This window comes from Ambystoma mexicanum, chromosome 4q (genome assembly GCF_040938575.1).
Source record: "Ambystoma mexicanum isolate Mex_15411 chromosome 4q, UKY_AmexF1_1, whole genome shotgun sequence".
Lineage (NCBI taxonomy): Eukaryota > Metazoa > Chordata > Amphibia > Caudata > Ambystomatidae > Ambystoma > Ambystoma mexicanum.
The window spans coordinates 442760924-442781680 of record NC_090928.1 but is presented as its reverse complement, the minus strand read 5'-3'; the positions used below and the strand labels follow the sequence as shown (position 1 = coordinate 442781680).

At 48.1% G+C, this 20757-nt stretch overlaps 1 protein-coding gene across 1 annotated transcript in view; it reads right to left on the bottom strand.

The window, feature by feature from the left end:
- USP34 (ubiquitin specific peptidase 34) overlaps nt 1–20757 on the bottom strand; it is a 3618222-nt gene that overhangs the window by 70214 nt on the left and 3527251 nt on the right. The window lies entirely within an intron of this gene.

Below are 20757 nucleotides of genomic sequence, written 5' to 3'. Positions count from 1 at the left end.
GTAGGTGAACCATTCCAGCACCACCAACGACCAGATTTTAGCAATCCATTCATGTTCTAGTGGTGGGGTCTTTGATTTTCACTTTTGTGCCAGGACCTGGGCTGCTGACAGCATCATCATCACATAGAGCTTGCAGTACGCCTTGTTAGCGAGGGATGCCAGAGTCCCCTCGAGGCCCAGTATGTCAAGCCCTCTATTTTGACCCAGCCTGACTCCCAACACCTGGGCGACCACCTGCTGAACCTGAGTCCAGAACTGGTCAATTTTTGGACATTTCCACCAAATGTGAGCCCAAGAGCCCACTGCGCCGCACTCCCTCCAGCACCACCTTGAGACATTAGGGTATATTTTATTTAGCTTGACTGGAGTTAGGTGCCACCGTAGCATCAGTTTCAGCCACATCTCCCGGATCTGGATAGATCTTGTGAGTTTCGGGATCTGAGACCACAGCCTCACCCATGCCTGTTCCTCTATGGCTGTCCCCACGTCCTGCTCCCATTTGACCATATCATTTCTGGGTGGCAGGGTTTCCCCCATTTTGATCAATTTATAAATGGAAGCCAAAACACCCTTGTCGCCCGTGTCTGTGTCTAGATACTTTTCGAACATGGTTAGAGGACGAGACCCACCCTGCTTGACCTCCGGCTGGGAAACCCAATGCCTAAACTGGAGGTCAGAAAACCTCTGCTTCTCCCATATACCAAAGTCTTTCTTGCACTGCTCAAAATGTTTAACTTCGACTCCAACCAACATGTCCCGCACGATCCGGCAACCCCCTTGGAACCAAGGGCCGAAAGCCCACGCATAGGTAATTGCTGGAGTAAATTGTGGATTACCATACAGGGGAGTATACGGAGATGGGAAAGAAGTAGTGTTTGCCCTTTTCACAGCTTGGTCCCAAGCCTCACCTGTAGTCGCTGTTATAACACTGCAGTACATTTGGGAAGGTCTATCCGGCCTTGGCAACCACAGAGCCCTCTCTAGATTCCCTCCCGCCACCGCCCTATCCATCGGTCTCCACACTTTCCCTCTGTTATTCCTTTGCCAATCCCTAATAACACAGATCTGAGCCACCAGATAGTAAACTCTAAGGTTTGGCATCCCCACCAGCGCCCCCCCCCCCCCCGGGCTGGAATCACTTTCATGAGGGAGGCCGACACCCTCGGGCGTTTACCCTTCCAGATAAAACGATTGACTAGTCTCTGGATGGCCTTGAAGAAGGTCGTCGGGACTGGGACGGGGAGCGCTGAAAAATTATATAGGAGCAGGGGCAAGATCGTCATCTTCAAGGCATTAATTCGACCCAGCCAAGAAATCTCGAGGGGTCCCCAGTCCACCAGTTTGGAATTAATCTTCTGAAGAAGCCGAGGATAATTTTCCTTATAGAAGTCCCCAATGACCTTAGTCAATTGAATGACAATGCATTACTTACCGTAAAAGCATTTCTGATGGTTGTATCTGCTTAGATTCACATGCTGTGCATAGTCCGACATCCAGTGGTCACTGCGGAGTATTGCATTTTGTTTTTCGTAGTCGAAAAGGGGACGTCGACAAGGCGTGTCTGTAACACTATCCCTATAGTAACGTGCGGTGTACCCACAATCCCTCACGCGTCAAGGTCCCTCTGTTTGTATTTTTTCTGCCCTGAGGGAGCCTATTAGACGTGAGTGAGTACAGAAAAGAGAGAAAGATAAGGATGTCTATGTTCCTTCCATCCGAGCGGGGAGGAAGGGTGGGCGCATTTGAATCTAAGCAGATACAACCATCAGAAATGCTTTTACGGTAAGTAATGCATTGTCTTCTGAAGTTTGTTAATCTGCTTAGAATCACATGCTATGCATAGACTAGCAAGCAGTACCCGGAGTTGGAGGTGGGTTGTGAGAAGGAACAGTAGATAAAAGGTGTCTTAACACTGCTTGCCCCACCTGGGAATCAGATCTAGAGTTGACATCTAGACAGTAGTGTTTTGTAAAGGTGTGTACAGAACTCCAGGTTGCCGCTTTGCAAATGGACTCCAGAAGGACATTTGCAATGAATGCTATTGAAGCCCCAGTGCCTCGAGTAGAATGTGCTCTTGGCTTGAAGGGTAGTTCTCTCTTAGCAAGAGTGTAACAGAGAGTGATGCATTGGACAATCCATCTAGATATAGTGGATTTTGAAACTGCATCTCCTTCTCTTCCTGCTGCCACCGAGACAAAGAACTCATTAGTCTTTCTCAGAGGTCTAGTTCTTTCCATATAAAACATGACAGCCCTGCGCACATCTAGTGTATGCAGGCTCTTTTCTCCCAAATTTGAAGGGTTCTGAAAGAACGTTGGTAGTTCTATTGATTGGTTGACATGGAATTTAGAAATGAATTTTGGTGCAAACCTAGGATGTGTGCGTAGAACCACCTTATCCTTGTGAACTATTACAAAGGGGTCTAGTATAGAGAGCGCTTGTAGTTCACTCACTCTCCTAATGGAGGTGATAGCTATTAAGAAAACAGTTTTAAGAGTGAGGTTCTTAAGGGATGCTTGGTGCATGGGTTCAAAGGGTGAGCCCATAAACCTGGTAAGTACCACATTTAGGTCCCATCCGGGAGCTGGGTTAGCTATAGGAGGGTATATTCTCTTTACTCCCTCCCTGAAGACCTTAATAACTGGGACTTTCCACCATGACACTTTGTGTTGAGAAGTGGTGTATGCGGAAAGTGCAGCTAGATGAACTTTAATGGAATTAAAGACCAAACCTGAGTCTAATAAGTGAGTCAGGTAAAGAACAATCTGTGTGGGAGAGCAGTCAACTGGGTTGATGCTCTTATCTCTACACCAGATGACAAATCTTTTCCATTTGCTGGAATAGCAGTAACAAGTGTTAAGTTTTTTAGCCTCCCTAAGAATGTCCATGCATCTTTAAGGGAGTTGTAAATGTCCAAATTCTATGACCTCAGGAGCCAGGCTGCTAAGTTCAGGGTCTGTGGGCATGGGTGTAGTGTTCTGCCCTTGTCCTGTGACAGCATGTTGTACGGGTAGGGAAGTAGGGAAGTTTCACTCGAGGAGATAGAGACATTTCCATCAAGTGAGCGGACCATGGCTGCCGTTGGTAGTTCTAGTCCCCACATAGGGGCCACTAGTATCGTGGTAACTGGTTCCTGGTGCATCTTGTGCACTATCTTGTTGAGAAGGGGAGTCGGGGGGGAAAAGCGTAAACAAATTTCCCTGACCATGGTATTGATAGACCGTTCCCCTTGGATTGGTTCTGGGGGTACTTGGAGGCGTAATCTTGGCATTGGGAGTTCTCCAGAGTTGCGAACAAATCTATTTCTGGGAATCCCCATTGTGTGAAAACGTCGAAGACGATGTCTTCTTGTAACCGCCATTCGTACTCTGCGGGCAGAGGGAAGTCTCTGCTAAGTTTGTCTGCCAGCAGATTGAGTTCCCCTGGTACATGTTGTGTTTGAGAGCCCACTTCCAGATCTTCTGGGACAGCATGGACAGTCCTGGAGAGTGAGGGCCCCCTTGCTTGTTCAGATAGTACATGGCTGTGGTGCTGTCTGTGAGGACCATCACTGTCTTCCCTTGCAGGTGTGCCTGGAAAGCCTTCAGTGCTTTAAAGACTGCTAGCAGTTCCAGCAAGTTTATGTGTTTGGACGCTACACTCGGAGTCCAATCTCTGTGTGCAGTCTGATCGGACAGGTGAGCCCCCCATCCTGTGAGGGATGCGTCTGCGGTTAGAGTGGCCTCCACTGCAGGGGTGGTGAGTGGTTTCCCTATTACAAGGCTTTCCTTCGACCACCACCGTAGCGAGAGAACCAAGGCCTGCGAGACCACCACTAGATCGTACCATTGTCCGCTGGCTGACACCACTGGCTGTTGAGCCACTCTTGCATTGGGCGCATGCGCAGTCGCGCGTGAGGTACCAAATATATACATGATGCCATAATTCCTAGCAAACGCATTGCTTTGCGCACCGTCACCTTTCGACCGGCCGCATATTGAGGGATCTGAAACAGCATATTTTGGACCCTCTCGTTGGAGGGGAAGACGAGGACGTCCCTTGTTCGAATTAGAGCCCCTAGGAATTGTTTGATCTGGCTGGGGTCTAGGCTGGACTTCTTCTCGTTGATGGAGAAGCCCAGTTGGAACAAAAGGTCTACAGTCTTTTGGGTATTTGAGAAGCATGTTTCGTAAGAATCCCCTGTTATGAGCCAATCGTCGAGGTAAGGGTATACTGGGATGGGCAACCTGCGCAGGTGGGCCGCTGCCACTGCCAGTACTTTCGTGAATACCCTCGGCACTGACGCTATGCCGAAGGGTAGCACTCTGAACTGGTAGTGTTTGCCCTCTATCATGAACCGGAGGTATTTTCTGTGCGCTGGCAACATCAACATATGAAAGTATGCATCTTTCATGTCCAGTGTTTTCATGTAATCTCCCTGTGAAAGTAGGGGGATTACTTCCAAAAGGTAGAGGGCGCATGGTTAAGGAAGTACACTGAATAAATACCTTCTGTTACCTGTGATAGAGGCATGACCACTATTGCTCCTTTTAGTAGCAGTAGTTCCACTTCTTGAAGAAGAATGGTGAGGTGTTCCGGTGACAGGCGTCGTCCCCTTCGGGGTCTGTACGTGGGGGACCGACTGAATTATATACAGTACCCGTGGGCTATAGTTGACAATCCCATCGGTCTGATGTTATTCCCTCCCATGCTGGTAGGAAAGATTTTAACCGGCCCCCGACCGGTGATGCATGGGAGGGGACCCGAATCTTTGGGTCATTTGGTGTTAGTAGCCGGGGAACCTCTGGGAGTGGGGCCCCGACCTCTGCCCTTGCCACGGCGCTGTCCTCTTTGCGTGTACTGGCCACTGGTTCCCTGAGTAGAGGACCAGTTGCCTGCAGTGTGCTGCTGTTGTTGCTGCTGTTGTTGTTGTTGTTGGCGTTGGCCTCAAAAAAAGTGTTTGTTGCCGAATCCTCGCTTATTGGGAGGCCTTGAGATTTGGTCTAAGGTCTTGAGGGAGTCGAACTCCTTCGCAGTCTCTAGTGCATAGTCCACTGCCTTCCCAAAGAGGTTAGACTCCTCTATTGGTTTATTAATGAGTGACGCCTGGGTTTCTGGCTTGAAACAGGAATTGCAGAGCCAGGCCCAGACATGACGCTTCAGAAGAATTCCCTGCACTAAAGAATGGCCAGCCGTTTCTGCAGCATCAAGAGTATTTTTAATGATGCTCTGGTTAACCAGAGTTCCTTCTGTTACTGTGGCCAATAAGCGAGTTCTTAAGGGCTCAGGGACTTCCTCGAGGTCTTGCCGTAATTTTCCCCATTGGGCATCAGCATAACTTGCCAGTAGTGTATTATTATTGGGAATTCTGGTTGAAAAAGCTGCAGAGGCTGTAATTCTTTTACCCAGGGCATAGAGCTTCTTTCCTTCTTTGTCTGGGGGTGCTTCGCTGGTTGACAGCGGAACCCCTGCTCTTTTCCTTGTGGTAGTTACCACCAAGGAATCCGGAATTGAATGACCCCTAATGTATAATGGGTCTGCATGAGAGGGAGTAAACAATTTTTCAATTCTGGGATTGACCCCTCTTACCAGTGCAGGTGTGGACAGCGATAGCCGTCCGTTTCTGGCCGTCCTTAGAAACTATACTTGCCAATCTCTCAACGATTAGTTTCTCCGTCGAGGGTTCGACTGGTGTCGTGCTGGGCAGTGCCGAGTCTTTTTTGACGACGAAAGCACTCTTACGAGGCGCGTCGCCCGATGTTTTGGTGGTAGCGCCCTTGTCTGCAGGTAGCCCAGTCGCTAGTCGTGGCTGCGGTGGCGGGGAGGGCTTGCGACCCTTACGGTCGGTGGAGGTCGCCGGTAGGCCCGGCGTCTCTGTTGGCGCTAGGGCTGTCTTCGTCTTCGACGAAGACGTGGCATGGGTTGTGTGCTTATGTTTGTGTTTTCTGTGTTTGTCAATGTTTGTCAATGTCACCGGGGTGTTCCTCCCCATAAGCAGGGCGTGAGCCGAGCTCGTCGGGGCTGGGCACAGACGAGGAGGAGCGGGACCTCGATGCGTGAGGGATTGTGGGTGTATATATATAGGGATAGTGTTACAGACACGCCTTGTCGACATCCCCTTTTCGACTACGAAAAACAAAATGCAATACTCTGCAGTGACCACTGGATGTCGGACTATGCACAGCATGTGATTCTAAGCAGATTAACAAACATCAGAAACCCAGATACTTTAGCGAGGTGTCGACCCATCTGTACCTATAGGCCCTCTTGGGGTCTTGCTTGGCTCTGGGTGTCAGAGAGAGAGGTAACACTTCGGATTTGTGAACGTTGATTTTTAGCCCCACCACCTGGCCAAACCTATCCAATTCCCTAGCTACTGCCCGCAAGGAGGTGACCGGGTGAGTAAGCGACAGAATCATGTCGTCAGCAAGGCCGCCACCTTGTGGACATTACCTCCGAACAGGACCCCTTCTATATCTCCGGCAGCTCTTACTGCCGTGAGGAACGGTTCTAGGTGAAGCGCATAGAGGAGGGGTGACATTGGGCATCCCTGTTTTGTGCCTCTTCCCACCTGCAACGGGGCTGAGATTTGCCCATTTATTGCTAGTCGAATTAATGGATTCTGGTAATTTGCCTTAACTCGGGTGATGAATCCTGGGCCAAAACCCATCTTGCTCATAGCAGTTAACAGATATCCCATTCAACTCGATCAAATGCCTTCTCAATATCGATCGCTAACAGTAGGGCCGGGATATTCCTTCTCTGTGTCTTTTCGATCAGGTGGGCCAATCGTCTAATATTATCAGAAGTTTGCCTGCCTCTAATAAAACCCGACTGATTGTGGTGAATTAATTTAGGAAGGATTGCCTCTAGGCGATTGGCGGGAACTTGGGTATGAATTTTTGCATCCACATTTATCAAAGCAATTGGGCGGTAGAACCCACACTCGGTCAGGTCTTTGCCCTTCTTGTGATTCAGGATCACTTTGGATTCGTTCATAGAGTTAGGGAGTACCCCAATGGACCCTATACAATTAAATAATTTGGTAAGGATGGGAATTAAGATTTCTTTATGTGTCTTGTAGAATTCAGATACAAACCCATCCGGGCCAGGGGCTTTAATGGAGGGTAGGTTATTAATTACCCTTCGAACTTCGTCGGTGGTAATCTCGGCCTCCAGAGCCTCCCTTTCATCCTGCGAAATCTGTCGACAGACTGTTTCATTTAGATAGGCCTCCTGATCCGCTGATGTGGGGTTGCCTAACCTATAGAGGTCAGTATAGAATTTGCGAAATTCCCCCTCTATATCCGAGTTCTTAGTGTAGAGGACCCCACCCTCCCCTTTTATTTTGATTGATTGATTGATTGATTTATTTATAGAGTGCTTTACACCAAGGCGCTGTACAATGGAACAACAGATTACAAAAAACCAATAACACTTAACAATGGGAGCAAAATTTACATCTTGAATCATTCAACAAAACAGTGCAAAGAGCAATTGTTTGTTTGTTTGTTTGTTTTATTCATTTTTTGTGCGCGCCAGACCCAGGGGTAGCAGTGCGCAATGGCAAGAGAGTGCGAAACTTACAAGGTTACAACATAGCGCAGTGTACATTAGAAGATACAATAAGGTCACACAAATAATTACAGAATATACAAGTTCGAATATACAGGTTCGAGTAGGTCAATCAGAGTAACAGCTGTCTAGAGTGAAGGGTCTAGTGGTTAATACCAGTAGGAGGTAGGTAACACCGGTCAACTGAGGTCAGTCAGGATAAGGAATTGAATGACTTTTTTCCTGAAACAAAGGTAGGGCAGGTCAGCTCTAAGGTCTTGTGGTAGTGAGTTCCAGGTTTTAGCAGCCTTTACCGGGAAGCTATTTCCTCTAATAGTAGTGAGTCTAAAGTTCGGTATTGTCAAGCAATTAGAATTGACAACTCTGGTTGTTCTCCTGTGGAATTTGTTAGTCAGGTAACTAGGGGCAGAGTTATTAAGGGCTTTATGGGTCAGGGATAGCATCTTCAGTTTTATTTTGTTCTCCGTGGTCAACCAGTTGTAATGGAATCTGGCGGAAGAGATATGGGATCTTTTATTAATGCCTAGTGCTGCTCTCAAGGCCTTATTTTGTAATGTTTGTAGTCTTTGGGTTATTTTTTTTATTGGCTCCAGAGTATAGAGCATTACAATAATCAATTCTGGAGAGAATTAAGGCTCTGGCCAGGATTAGGCAACTCTTATTGGAAAGGAATGGTTTACCGGCTCTTAGCAGTTTGCATGTGTAGGCCGTGGAGGAGGCAAGGGATTTTAGCTGTTTGTCAAGTGATAGTGTAGAATCAAGATAGAATCCCAGGGTTTTTACATCCTTAGACACTTGGATGATGTTCCCGTCTATGTTGAATGAGGAGAATATCTGACCTAGTTTTTTGATATTGGCTTGGGTACCCAGGATAATCAACTCTGTCTTATCATCGTTTAGACAGAGGCCGTGAGTGGCCATCCATACCTGGATGATAAGGTATACCTTGTTCACCAATTCCGTGTCTTTAGCATGATCCCCAGAAAGCGGGAGGAGGATCTGTGTATCATCTGCATAATTAGTGTAGGTGATACCAAGATGGTCCAGATCATCAAACAGGGGCTTTGTGAAGATATTGTATAGAGTTGGGGATACACAAGAGCCCTGGGGAACACCACATGAGATAGGGGTGGGATCTGCCGCTGCCGAGGGGGAGAAGACTCATCGTTCTCTCGCTCAAGAATGACTTGATCCATCCAATGGCTTCCGAGGAGAAATGGGCGGCGGAGTCCAGGTGACTGCAGAGGACTTTGTGATCCACCAAATCAAAGGCAGCTGAGAGGTCCAGGAGTAGTAGGCGGTCCAGGAGTAGTGGGAGTACTGTTCTCCCTTTGTCTCTCAGCTCATCAATTTGAGACTTTAAGTCAATGAGGGCCGTTTCTGTTCCGTGTAGGGGACGGAAGCCCGATTGCCTTTCGCCTAATAGGTTATGTAATTCTAGGTGCTTTTGAATTTGGTTGTATGCGGCTTTGTCCAGAATCTTAAGAAGAAACGGTACTGTAGTAATAAACGGCGGTAATTAGTGGGGATGAGGGGATCTAAAGTCTGTTTTTTAAGGAGGGTGAGTACCCAGGACTGTTTAAGGTTGGCAGGGATGGTGCCTGAGGCGAAGGAGGCGTTAATCAATTTGGTGATAAAGGGAGATAATTCTCTGGCAGCGTCTTTTATTAGCTGTGCTGGGCAAATGTCACCTTTACAGTTTGATGGTTTAAGCGACAGGATAACTTTTTCTACTTCCAAGGTGGTCATTTTGGAGAAGTGGAAGGTATTGCTGTGCGCCAGTGGGTTATTGATGTGAGGCATTTTAGGCGAATCCTGAATTTTAAGTACTTCTTTTTTGTGCTGGATTTTATTTTGGAGTGTGATAATTTTATTTGCTAGGGCTTGCTGGATATCCGTGCACCAAGGTTTGTCCTTAGTACAAGTGTCCTGAATGGCCATGGGAGACTCGAGTTCCTTTAAAATGGAAAAAAGCTCTTTCATGCTGGAATTAGATTTAGCTATACGGTCATCATATGAGTTACATTTTGCCTGGCAAACTTCTTTTTTGTAAAGTGAGGAAAGTGTGGATAGTTTGGCTTTGTTATCGACTGATGGGCAGAGCCTCCAGGTGGTTTCACTCTTTCTTTTCAGAATGCATAAATCTCTTAGCTGTGGAGTAAACCATTTGTTTAGATGAGCTTTTGGTTTGCTTGGTCTAAGTTTGAGAGGAGCCACTTTATCTAGGGTGGTGAGCATGATAGTATTAAATTCTTGCACTAGGATGCTAGGGTTTAGATTAGCTGATAGAGCGTTAAGGGTCGGTAATATAGCTGGGATCACTTTCTCTACAGTGATACATTTTTTATTTCTGGTTAGGCAAGGTGGCGCTAGTGGAAGGGCCGTAGGGTTAGGTCTGGCAGTAGCTAGGTTAAAGGACACCAGGGAATGGTCTGTCCAGGGTAAGGGCATTATAGATGAAATAGTGGCTGTACAGTTGCAGTCAGCTATCCAGTTTAATGTTCTTCCCTTCAGGTGCGTAGGTTTGTCAACTCTGAGTTAGGCCAAGTGCGTGAATGGTGTTGGCTACCAATGTAGCGTTGGTGTCTGAGGTGTCATGGAGACCTAAGTTAAAGTCCCCAAGAAGGATTGCTTGAGAGCAAGGTTTGAGATTGTTTGTAAGTAAGTTATGGAGATCCTCTTCAAAGGTGCCTAGAGGGCCAGGGAGTCTATATAAAAGGTGAATGATAAGTGTTTGATTATTATTTAGTTGAAGTTTGGCAGATAGGGTCTCACAAGATTGAATCGATTGGGTGGGTACTAATCTGAGTGAGAGGCTTGTTTTAGAGATTATAGCGATGCCGCCACCTCTAGCACCTTCTCGGTCATGTCTAACTATCGTGTAGCCATCAGGGATAGCTAGCATGAGTGAAGGTCCTGCTGCATTGTGTAGCCAGGTCTCTGTGATAGCGAGAAAGTCAAGGTTGCCTTCTGTATTTATGTCGGCAATGTCTAGGGCATGGGCGACAAGCGATCTCACGTTAAGGAGTGTTCCGACAATCGTTGGGGTCTTAGTGACCTCTGTGGCTTGAGGGGGTAAAATAGTGGACATATTGGGTGTTTTTGACTTATTGTTCTGGGTTAGGCAAATATAGGAATTAGGTTGTGAGGGTCGTCTAGTATGGCTGGGTTTACAGACCTGCTTGAGGTTTGTTTTAATGTTGGTAGAGGGCAGAGATCTGCGGAGGGGTTCAGGCAGTTTAGATAGTCTTGCAAGGAGTCTAAGGTTTCTACTAGGTGTATCACATGGGTGAGATATCACGGTGGCTGTCTCAAGGGGCTCGTAGCTAGGACGTAAATATAGGTCAGGGGAGTTGTCATTCAAGTATACTACAGACATCAAAGGTGGCAAGGGATTAAGTACGTTAACATCCGGCATGATGAGTAAGTGTAGGATAGTCCTCAGTAGGGTTGTGTAGATGGCTGGTAGATACATCGTTGTATAGTGGTGGCCTATCTAGAATACCATATTAGTAACCAGTACGTGTGTAGGTAATCAATGACTCCAAGGCAATTACTCAACTAAGGGCAGCTAGGTAGGTACATGTACAGGCAATCAATGACTCCAAGGCAATTAATCAAATTGATCAAATAAGGCCGACTGGGTATGTACATGTGCAGGCAGTCAATGACTCAAAGCCAATTAACTGAGATGGGGTAGAAAGGGAAGACGTGGGGGAGGAGAGGGAGTTGGACAGGGCGAGGGAAAGTTGAAGAGGAAGGGAGAGGAGTAGGAACGGGGAGAGAGGAATCAGGTGATAGGGGACGTTTTCAAGGGGGAGAATGGAGGAGGAGGGATTTAAGGGAAGTGCGAAATGAGGCGAAGGTCGTAGTAGAGCAGTTTGTAAGAGGGAGTAAGTTCCAGTGCATAGGTGCAAGGAGTTGGAATGAGCGGAAACGGGAGGAAGCACAGGGGGAAGGAGGAACAGTGAGGAGGAAATGGTCAGCGGAGCGAAGGGGGCGGGATGGGGAGTAGAAGGAGAGAAGGGAGGAGAGATAAGGAGGAGCAAGGACATAGAGGGATTTGAAGACAAGGCAGAGAAAGTGGAATTAGGTGTGAGTGGAAAGGTAGCCAGCCAAGGTACGAGAGTGAGGAAGAGATGGAGTCACGGGAGGTAAGGAGACAGAGGGTACGAACAGCAGAGTGGTATATGGATTTAAGAGGGGCAAGTTGAGAACCGGGAAGTCCAAAGATTAGAGAAGAGCAGTAGAAGAGGCGGGAGAAGATGAGAGAGGAAATTAGGAGTTTGGTGGCGTGGAATGTGAGGGAGGAAAGGATTTTGCATATATTGTAGAGGTGGTATCTGCAGGTGCGGGAGGTGAGTGAAATTTGTTGAGAGAAGGTGAGAGAGGAATCAAAAAGAACACCTAGATTACGAGCTTGGGGGGAAATTGGGAGATTCGAGGGAGGAAAGTGAATGAATGGAGGAGGGGAGGGAGGGGGAAGAGAATTGGAGGGGAAGAAAAGGACTTCGGTCTTGTCGCCTGCCTCCTTCCTTAGCTTTCTGGCCAGAAGCCGATCCGTTTTGTTAGCTTTAATATAGTACCTTTGACACAGCCAGAGATTTGGCTCGGCCGCCCTTGATTGTATTAGGTTCAACTGCCCTCTGACAGCCCTGTATTCCCTTTTGGTTGCTGCTGACATTTTACTGCCCATAGGGGCCATGATGTCTTTGAGTCTGACTTCTAGCTGTTGTTCCTCCAATCTCAACTCCCGTTCCCTTCTGGCCTTGATAGCTATAATCCTCCCTCTGATTGTCGCCTTGAGGGCATCCCACCAAAGCTGTGGGGCCATATCATCCCAGTTATTGTGGTTGGCATATTCTACTACTTCCCCCTCTAATTCTTTAACCAGAGTTGGATCCTTGAAAAACGATACCGGGTATCTCCATTTCCATATCCCTGGGGGTCCCTTTGGTCTAGCTATCGAAAGGGTAAGTGTAGCGTGGTCTGCAAGGGCGATTGCCCCTAATCCAAAGCTATGGCTCTCCCCAGCAGAGGTTTTGAAAGCCAAACGTAATCAATACGTGAGTGTGACCTGTGTGCGTGAGAATAGAAGGTGTAGCCGTCCTCATCACCGTGGAGTTCCCGCCATGCATCCACCAAAGCCAAATCCTGCATCTTCTTGAACAGGTCTCCGGATGGTCCCCCCTGCGTGTCCCATGAGTTAGATCTTCTGTCCTTCGAGGGGTCGCAGGCTAAATTAAAGTCTCCCGTAAGCAGGATATGAGCCTTGGCAAATTACCCTAGCCGGGTAAGAATATTTTGTATAAAGGAGTCCTGGGCCTGATTGGGTGCATACAGTGTAGCTACCGTGAAGGACTCGGCCCTCCCTTCCAGGATCACCGCCAGGTACTTCCCCGGATTGTCCTTCTGCATGTCCCTAATGGCCAGGTCGTGACCATCCTTCAGCGTAACCAACACTCCCCCCTTTTAGCTTGCTTGTGTGGCCTGAAGCACTCTTGAGTACCCCCGGAATTTTATCCTGTGCATGTCTTTAGTATGGACATGGGTCTCCTGCAGGGTTATTACATGGGGTTGTTCCCTCCCAAGAAACCTCTCCAACTTCTTCCTTTTAATCGGTGAATTAAGCTCGTTCACATTTAATGAAAGCAACTTTAAAGGATCCATGCTAGCCATCTGAAGAGCTAGTGAGGCTCCGTTTTAGCCCTTGTGCGGGCACTGCCCCCCAGTCAACTGGTCCTAAACTTGGGTTTCGATTCTGTGACCCGCTGGCAGAGCTCCCCCACTTGGACCTTGGATCCTCCCTCCCCCCCTTCCCCCAATCTACCTCCCAACCCCCTCCTGCCCCTTTCCAGGTGAATCCGGCTGGCACCACGCCCCCCCTCGTGTTATCCAACCGAGAGCCAGACTCATTAACTGACCCAGAATAAACCCACGCAGGATTTCCCAATCCCGTTCCAAAACCCCAGGACTCCCCCCCCCCCCCCCTCCCTGCTGCTCATTACTGCCTCTAATGAACCAAACGCAACCAATTACACTATGTCTGTGGCTGGCGCCCTCCCCGGGATCAGACCTCGGCCACAAGCCTCTTCTTAGGATCCTCAAGATCCGTTTGGGGGTCGGCTTGCCGCCGCCGGGGCTTCAACATCAGGGTTGTTGCAAGCTTTCCTGGGCGCGAGGCCCCCCCCGCTCTTGCTCGCTCGTTTGGGCCTGACCGTAGACCATTCCCATGGTTTGCGACCCACTGCCTACGTCCCCGCCACCTCCAGGGGTGCTGGGGTCTGTTCCTCCAGACCCAACAGGGCCATCCCCTGGTCGCAGGTTGTGATCTTGCGGCGGGAGGCCTGCCAAACAAAGGTCAGACCGAACGGGTGGGACCATCTGTAGCGGATTTGCTGAGATAGCAAATATGACAATACTGGGCCCATCCGCTGCCTCTTGATTGGCGTCATCTGCGCCAGATCCCCGTAGAGGAAAATTTTGTGGCCGTTGTAGGTAATGCTCGTGGCTCTTCTAGCCATTTCCAGAACCTTCTCCTTTGCTGCATAATTATGAAAAGCCACCAACATGTCCCACGGCCTTGATCCTTGCTCCTGTCTTGGGGGGCCCACTCTGTCAACTCTGTCAAATTGCATCTCTGCGTCAGAGTCCGAACTTAATAGACCTGCAAATATCCCTATTAGTGTTCGGGACAGGTCTTGATCTGGAATGTCCTCGGGTAGGGATTTAACTCTAATATTCGCCCTTCTTGACCTGTTCTCCAAACCCTCCGCCTGCAGCTCCAGGTTTTGTGTGGCCACAGCCAGGGTTTCCAGCAAATTGTCGACCTTCCTAGCATGCTTTGTCAATTCTTGGATGGCCCGCTTATTAGTGTCCACTCTCTCTTCCACCTTGTTGATGTCCCTTTTGATTTCTCTTATGCCTTCCGCCAGGTCTTCTCACAACTTGTCCATTTGCTTCTGTCCTGCTGCTGTGATCTTCTCGACCAGCTCCCCCATGAACTGCGATAGCATTGCCTGTGAGACCGGCCTATCTTGTTCGTCACGGGAGACTGGTGCCTCGTTATCCTCCGAGGGGTGTCCCCTCCTTGGGCCTCTTGCGTCTCGGAATCTTTTGCCCAGTATTTCGTGAGGGAGCCGTCCGTCCCTTTTCTGTGGACTTTCCCTGGAGCAGACATGTCTTTTGCCTTGTTTCTTGGCATCTCAATGTGGAAAGCGTAGAAGTGGTGATAGCTGGGTTGTAGGTGGACCATTCAAGTGGTGGAGCATCTTCCGTCGAGGTGGTGATGCCCACCCCACGCCACAGAGGGACCCCCAGGCAGCAGGGGCGCCGTCAGACCACCAAACGGGGGGCCAGGGCTCTCTCACACTGTTTTACTGACTTCTACTTCCTTCTCGTGAAGTTCTGACGTTTGGGACAGTCGGCGCCCCGCGGCAAACGCTCTGCCAAGTCCGCCGGGAGCCCGGGGTCGCCGACTCATCCCCTCTGCCCCCGCTGCTTTGATTGTCCAATGTCAGCCTAGGGTTCAATATTAAAGGAAGTAAATCTTGCGTCAGAATGTGTTGTTAGTTCCAGACTAGTCTTTGCAGTTTCAAGCCCTCTGGAGATCATCCGTTTTCAGACGCACAGTGTTTGCGGAATTCGGGTGGCAGCTACAGTGATACAGATGATTCCCAAATAGTATATCAAAGAGGATTAACAGGTAGTGCAAATGGAGAAAAGGAATTTGTCGCTGCTGGGAAGACAGGGGACTTGTGCGTTAGAGGTAAACACCACTTCAGTATGTCCAACAGATCCAATGGATGGCGGGACGGTGCACTGATGTTCCAGTGATCACTGCAGGCAAGCCGATTTCCCTTTAAACTCTGTCCTTATAAAGTTTGCTCTATCAGTGTATCAGTGTCAAGGGGGCGGTGGGGCAAGTGACTTAGACGGCCCCCTTGAGATAAGGTAACTCTACCCTACTGCAGGAAGCTACAGTGTCTGCAGACACTGGCTAAGCTTCACCACCGGGAATAGGTTATGGTGGGTTGAAAAACCAGCAAAGATTCCAGACAGTCCTTCCAGGGTCGAAGTGTCCCTCTTGTGCACCACGGAATTGTACCAATATTAAATTAGGAATTGGGGCAAATTTGTGCTCATTCTGGATAATGGAGAGGTACTCTGCCATCATGCACAATGCTGCATTCTTTCAAGTGGTCCCGGCGCCTGGACCGCTGTTAAGTAGGCTGCAGGGTTCGGGGGATCCCTCCTCCCCGGGGCACCGCCGGCTGGTGGGGAGAATAACCGGCATGGTGCGCCCCCCCGACCCTCCACAGGGCCTCCTCCGTACCTTCTGTGGGGCTTTACCCACCGATGGATGCTGACTCTGCTGGGCACCCCCCTGCCAGGGCTGCACGGTCCGACCACACACTCTCCTTTTCAGGCCGCGGGGGGGCTCCACAGACCTGGCCGAGTTCACCAGCCTGGGGGCCGCCGACTCCGCCCACCTCACCGGCAACACCTGCCGCCGCGCGGCTATCCCGGGGGAGCACCCTGCGCGCCCGGCCTCAGCGCAGACAGTTCAGGGCCCGGCCCGCTGCAGCGGAGCTGACAGTGCTCCCACGTCGCAACCCGCTCTGCTTTCCCCCGGGGCCGCTGCCGGGATCTGGTCGACTCTCCCCCCCCTCCAGAGGTCCCACTCCGCTCCACCCAGGTGTCGGGTAGGGCTGTAGCTGCTGCGGGCAGTGTGTTAGGGTCTAGAAGGAGAGGTGCCCGGCACGCGGCGTCTTCAGCAGAGTGCAGCCATCTTGGCTTCAGACATGTTTTTTGACAAATAACTGGATTTTGGGGGAAGCTGCTCAATCAAGTCTAAGGTTAGAAAAGGAAGACTTGCATCGAAAGGTGCTGGTATTCCAAAACGTTTCATAACTACAATCTAACAAGCTCTACCAATACACATTTTAAACCATTTCTTGCTGGAATAAATGTAACAAAAGTTACACATGTAAAATAATACACTGATCCCTTGCAAATCGATAAGGGGACGATCAGATAAGAGTGAAAAAGTGAGAGAATTCTGAAAAATGTAAATCACAAACTCATTAAGGAATTAAAAAGAAAAACGAATGTCTGTTTTACCATCAAATAAATACCAGCTAAATTGCATTCTTTTACACAGCATTCAATATGGTTAAGCAGGCTTTATGCATAATCAGTAAATCACAAAAGAACAAGATACTGACCTTTGGTAATGTTCTTTCTGTTGGATAAGGATTTCCTCATACAAACTTCTCATCTCTGAAATATATTGCAGGCGTCAACTGCCTCTGAAATTTCTCTCACAGGCACTAGGTGGTAACATGCGGGTGGGTTGGTGAGGAATCTATAGGAGAAATATTGTATCCATCAAAAAGAACATTACTAAAGGTAAGTCATTTATCTATTGGATACATTTCTCCTACAGATTCCAAAGACTACAGTGGAAAGAATGGAGGAAGCAAGAGTGCAAGGAGTACATTTACACAAAAACCCTTGAAAGGCAGGGGGGCCCAACTGAAGCATCCCCATTCACTTCGATTTTGACATGAAAATGTATGGTTCATTTATGCAGGGACACCTATATTGCTGCTTGGCAGTTGTACAGCAGGTGAAGTCCTTAATATAGGGCAAAAGTAGTTGTGTCACATTTTGTTGAATGGGCCTTGTGGACCTCTGGTACACGCTTGTATGGCAATGCACAGCATGTTTTAATATATATCAGAATCGTTTTGATGATTGTCTGTGTGTAATCACAAAAGTTGGTCATCCAGTTTGAATGAGTTGGACATTGATACACAGATTTTCAAAGCCTTATTGGTGTTGAAACTGTGAAAGTACTTCTCTGTCTTCTAGGGTTGCACAGGAGCAGAGAACATTGGCAGTAGGTTTTGTTTGAGGTGAAATTCAGAGACATGGCTAAGTAGAAAAGAGGGTCTCACCATTAAGTAACCTTCTAATTGTAAAACACCAAAAATGTGGGTGCAGCCCATAAAGCCTGGATCTCAGAAACTATCTACGAAGAAGATAAGTGCAACCAAGAAATCTACCATTAAGCAAAGTAGCCATCAGGGACTAGAAAACATAAGCTCAAACAGAGCCAACCTCAACACTAGATTAAGGTACCAGAAAGGACTTGGGAGGGAATTAATTGGTTAGGCCCTTCAGGAATTGCATCACTCTGGGGACTGCAAAGTAGGACCCTTCTTCAGGAATCCTCCCAAAAATAGACATGGCCATTATAAAACCCTTCACTGTACCAATTTTGAGGCCCGGACTTAGAAAACTAGATACTTGGCTGAAGACAGCATGAGGAGGTATGTTGCTAGATTAGCTATAAGCACAGCCTTCCTGAGACGTTGGCAGACGAGATATAGGTGTTGCATGTGGTGTGCCCTGTTATGGCTGTATACCACAGTGTCTTTCAGACAGGCACCTCCAGAAGCATGACGAGGCTGCTGTATGGTGTCCATCACCGGCATAAAGGCAGCAGGAGCCCTCTGTAACCAGAAATGTAGGACACAGAACTGGAATAGGCCGGTGGGTGTGCCTAAGGTCATATTTTCTGCATCTTCCTAGGACAATGGACTCCGCAAGTAATCTCTGGTTAAGTCAAGGTGGAAATGTACTTTTCTGGTCCAACACTTTCAATCATTTCATCAATTCTGGGCATATGATATGCATCAACAGTAGAGATTTCATTAGCTTTTCTGATATCTATGCAAGATTGCAAACTCCCATCCAGTTTGGCCAGCAGAATGACTGGTGATGACCAGTGTCTTTGTGAAGGTTCAATGACCTACAAGTACTTCAATAGGCTAGTTTGACGTTAAAGAACACAGTTGAAGCTTGGGGAGTTTTCTGTGCTACAAAGAGTGCCTGTTAGTAGTTTGTCGCAATTCCTTGCATCCTCCAAAAACAATTTCTGGAGTGTGTTTTATTAGGTTTTGATTGAAACACTTTACTAATCCATTGGACTGGGGCTGGTAGACAGATGTTGGGAGGGTGTCTATTTGTAATAGTTATTTTGTCGGTTAATCAGGGGTTTTGGGCATTAATGGGGTATCCTGATTGGTTTGGATTTTGTGTGAGAAAGTAGGGCACCAGATGTGTCAAGATATGTTGTGTGGTGTTAAATTTGATAGGGAAGGCTTCTTAATAGCAGTTTGCATATTTCCACACGATTCAAATGTAGCAGTTCCAAGCCTTTGATGGACTTTTGTGACCCACCACCCTCCCTAACCCAGGTGGCTGTAATCCTGGTTTAGTGCTATTGAATGTTGATCCCTCCTATCTAATCCTGGCATTCTAGTAATGCTGGTAACTTGAATACAGGCCATTGAACTCCCTTCGGGACTTCCTAGCTTTACCTATGAAATGTTAGTGTTCTAATGGGAATTGGGATGGTGCCTTGCAGTCACTGTGTTGGATTCAGGTTATTTCAATCAGGCCCACATTTACCTCCTCCTTTGCCTTTCTACTTTTACTTCTTCCTCTCTTCCCGACTTCTCCCACTAATCTTTTGTCCCTAGGATGTTTTACTCTTCCAGTCTCTTTCTACCACCTTTTGATGTTAACTCTTTTCCCACTTCTACTCCTCCTCCCCAGTGCTGTTCCTTAAGTACCACTCCTCCTCTCACCACTGCTCTCCTCTTACCACTACTCCTCTTCCCTTTATTACTCGTCTTCCCACTACTACCCCTCCCCACCACTACTCTACCCCACCTACCACTACTACTCTTCCTCCAACCACTACTTCTCCTTCCATGACTACTCCTCCCAACACTACTTCTCCTCCAACAACTACTCTTAATTTCTGACCACTATTACTCCTCCTACCACCACTGCTTTCCTCCTATTCCTCCTCCTACCAATAATACTCTTCCCAGTACAACTCATCCTTCCACTACTAATCTTCCTTCCACTACTACTGTACTCCAAATACCACCACTACTTATCCTTCCATGACTACTCTTCCGACCACTACTCTCCTCCCACCACTACTCAAACATTCTTCTTTTATACAGTTTCCTCTCTTTCACATTCACTCCTTACACTAACTTCTTTACTCACTTCTCTCACAAACACACCCACTCACACTGCAGAACCACAATCACTCCTAAGCCAATGCCTCACCTTCTCCATAAACTCTCTCCAAAAGGCACTGTTCTCTCCTTCTTCCTGCTGGTCTCTTGGTCGTCTTCTATCTCCACCTTTGACCTCACCTGAAAAATCCACACTTCCTGTTACCTGTTTTTGTATCCCAGCCTCGGTGAAGGTTGGCCATACTTCCCTATGCAATCAGGCCGTTTTCTCCTACCATGGCGAGTATGTGCAAGGGAAAGTCCAAAAAAGGGGAAAAAACCTGGCCACTTTCTCCACGTGGGCTTGCCGTGTAATTAACATGGCGGCATTGAAAGTCCAATTTTATAGTCCGGTTTCTAGGTCTGCTTCCTGGGAACACCTCTAAGTTTAGGGAATGGTTTTTTTCCACCTCTTAGTCCCTGGTGGTCTAGGGAACTGTTGCTTTCTGGTGCGTGATTGCTGCCAGACTTGAGCGGTGGGTTCCCGCTCTCTAGCGGTGCAGCAGCCTGTGTGTGTTTCTCACTCTGTCTCCATAGCTGGCTCTGCGATGAGGTCTATGTGGCAGCGTGGCTGTCCTTGGTGTTTTGTTCGGTGTGTGAGCAGCTGCTCTTGGTTTTCTGGTTTTATCTTATCTGCCCTTGTTTCTTTGGCTTGGATGCATCTGACATCAATAAAAAAGTACTGGTGAGTATAAGCACCAAGATGCTAGGCTGGAAATAAGGGTCTGCAAAGGCATAGGCTGGCAGGGGAACAGAAACAGGGACCCTCTGTGCTGCCACAGTCAACCTCAGGGGCAGGAATGGGCCATTCTGAATGGCTCTGAATTCCTCCCTGATAGTCTTCCCATTCCCAGCTGAGAGAGGTCCCAACCCACCCTCTCCTTTTAACAAGGCCAGATTACTGGCCTTGTCACAAAAATTGGGACACATCGGCAGCCAATAACCCAGACACCCATCAAGAGGAACCCTTGATATGATATGGCTTTTATAACGCGCCTATACACAAGTGTTTCAAGGCACGAAAATTGGAAATGAAAACAATATAGCTTCTTAACAAAAACCCTTCTATCAATCCATGCTACACTGAAGAAGAGGAGGA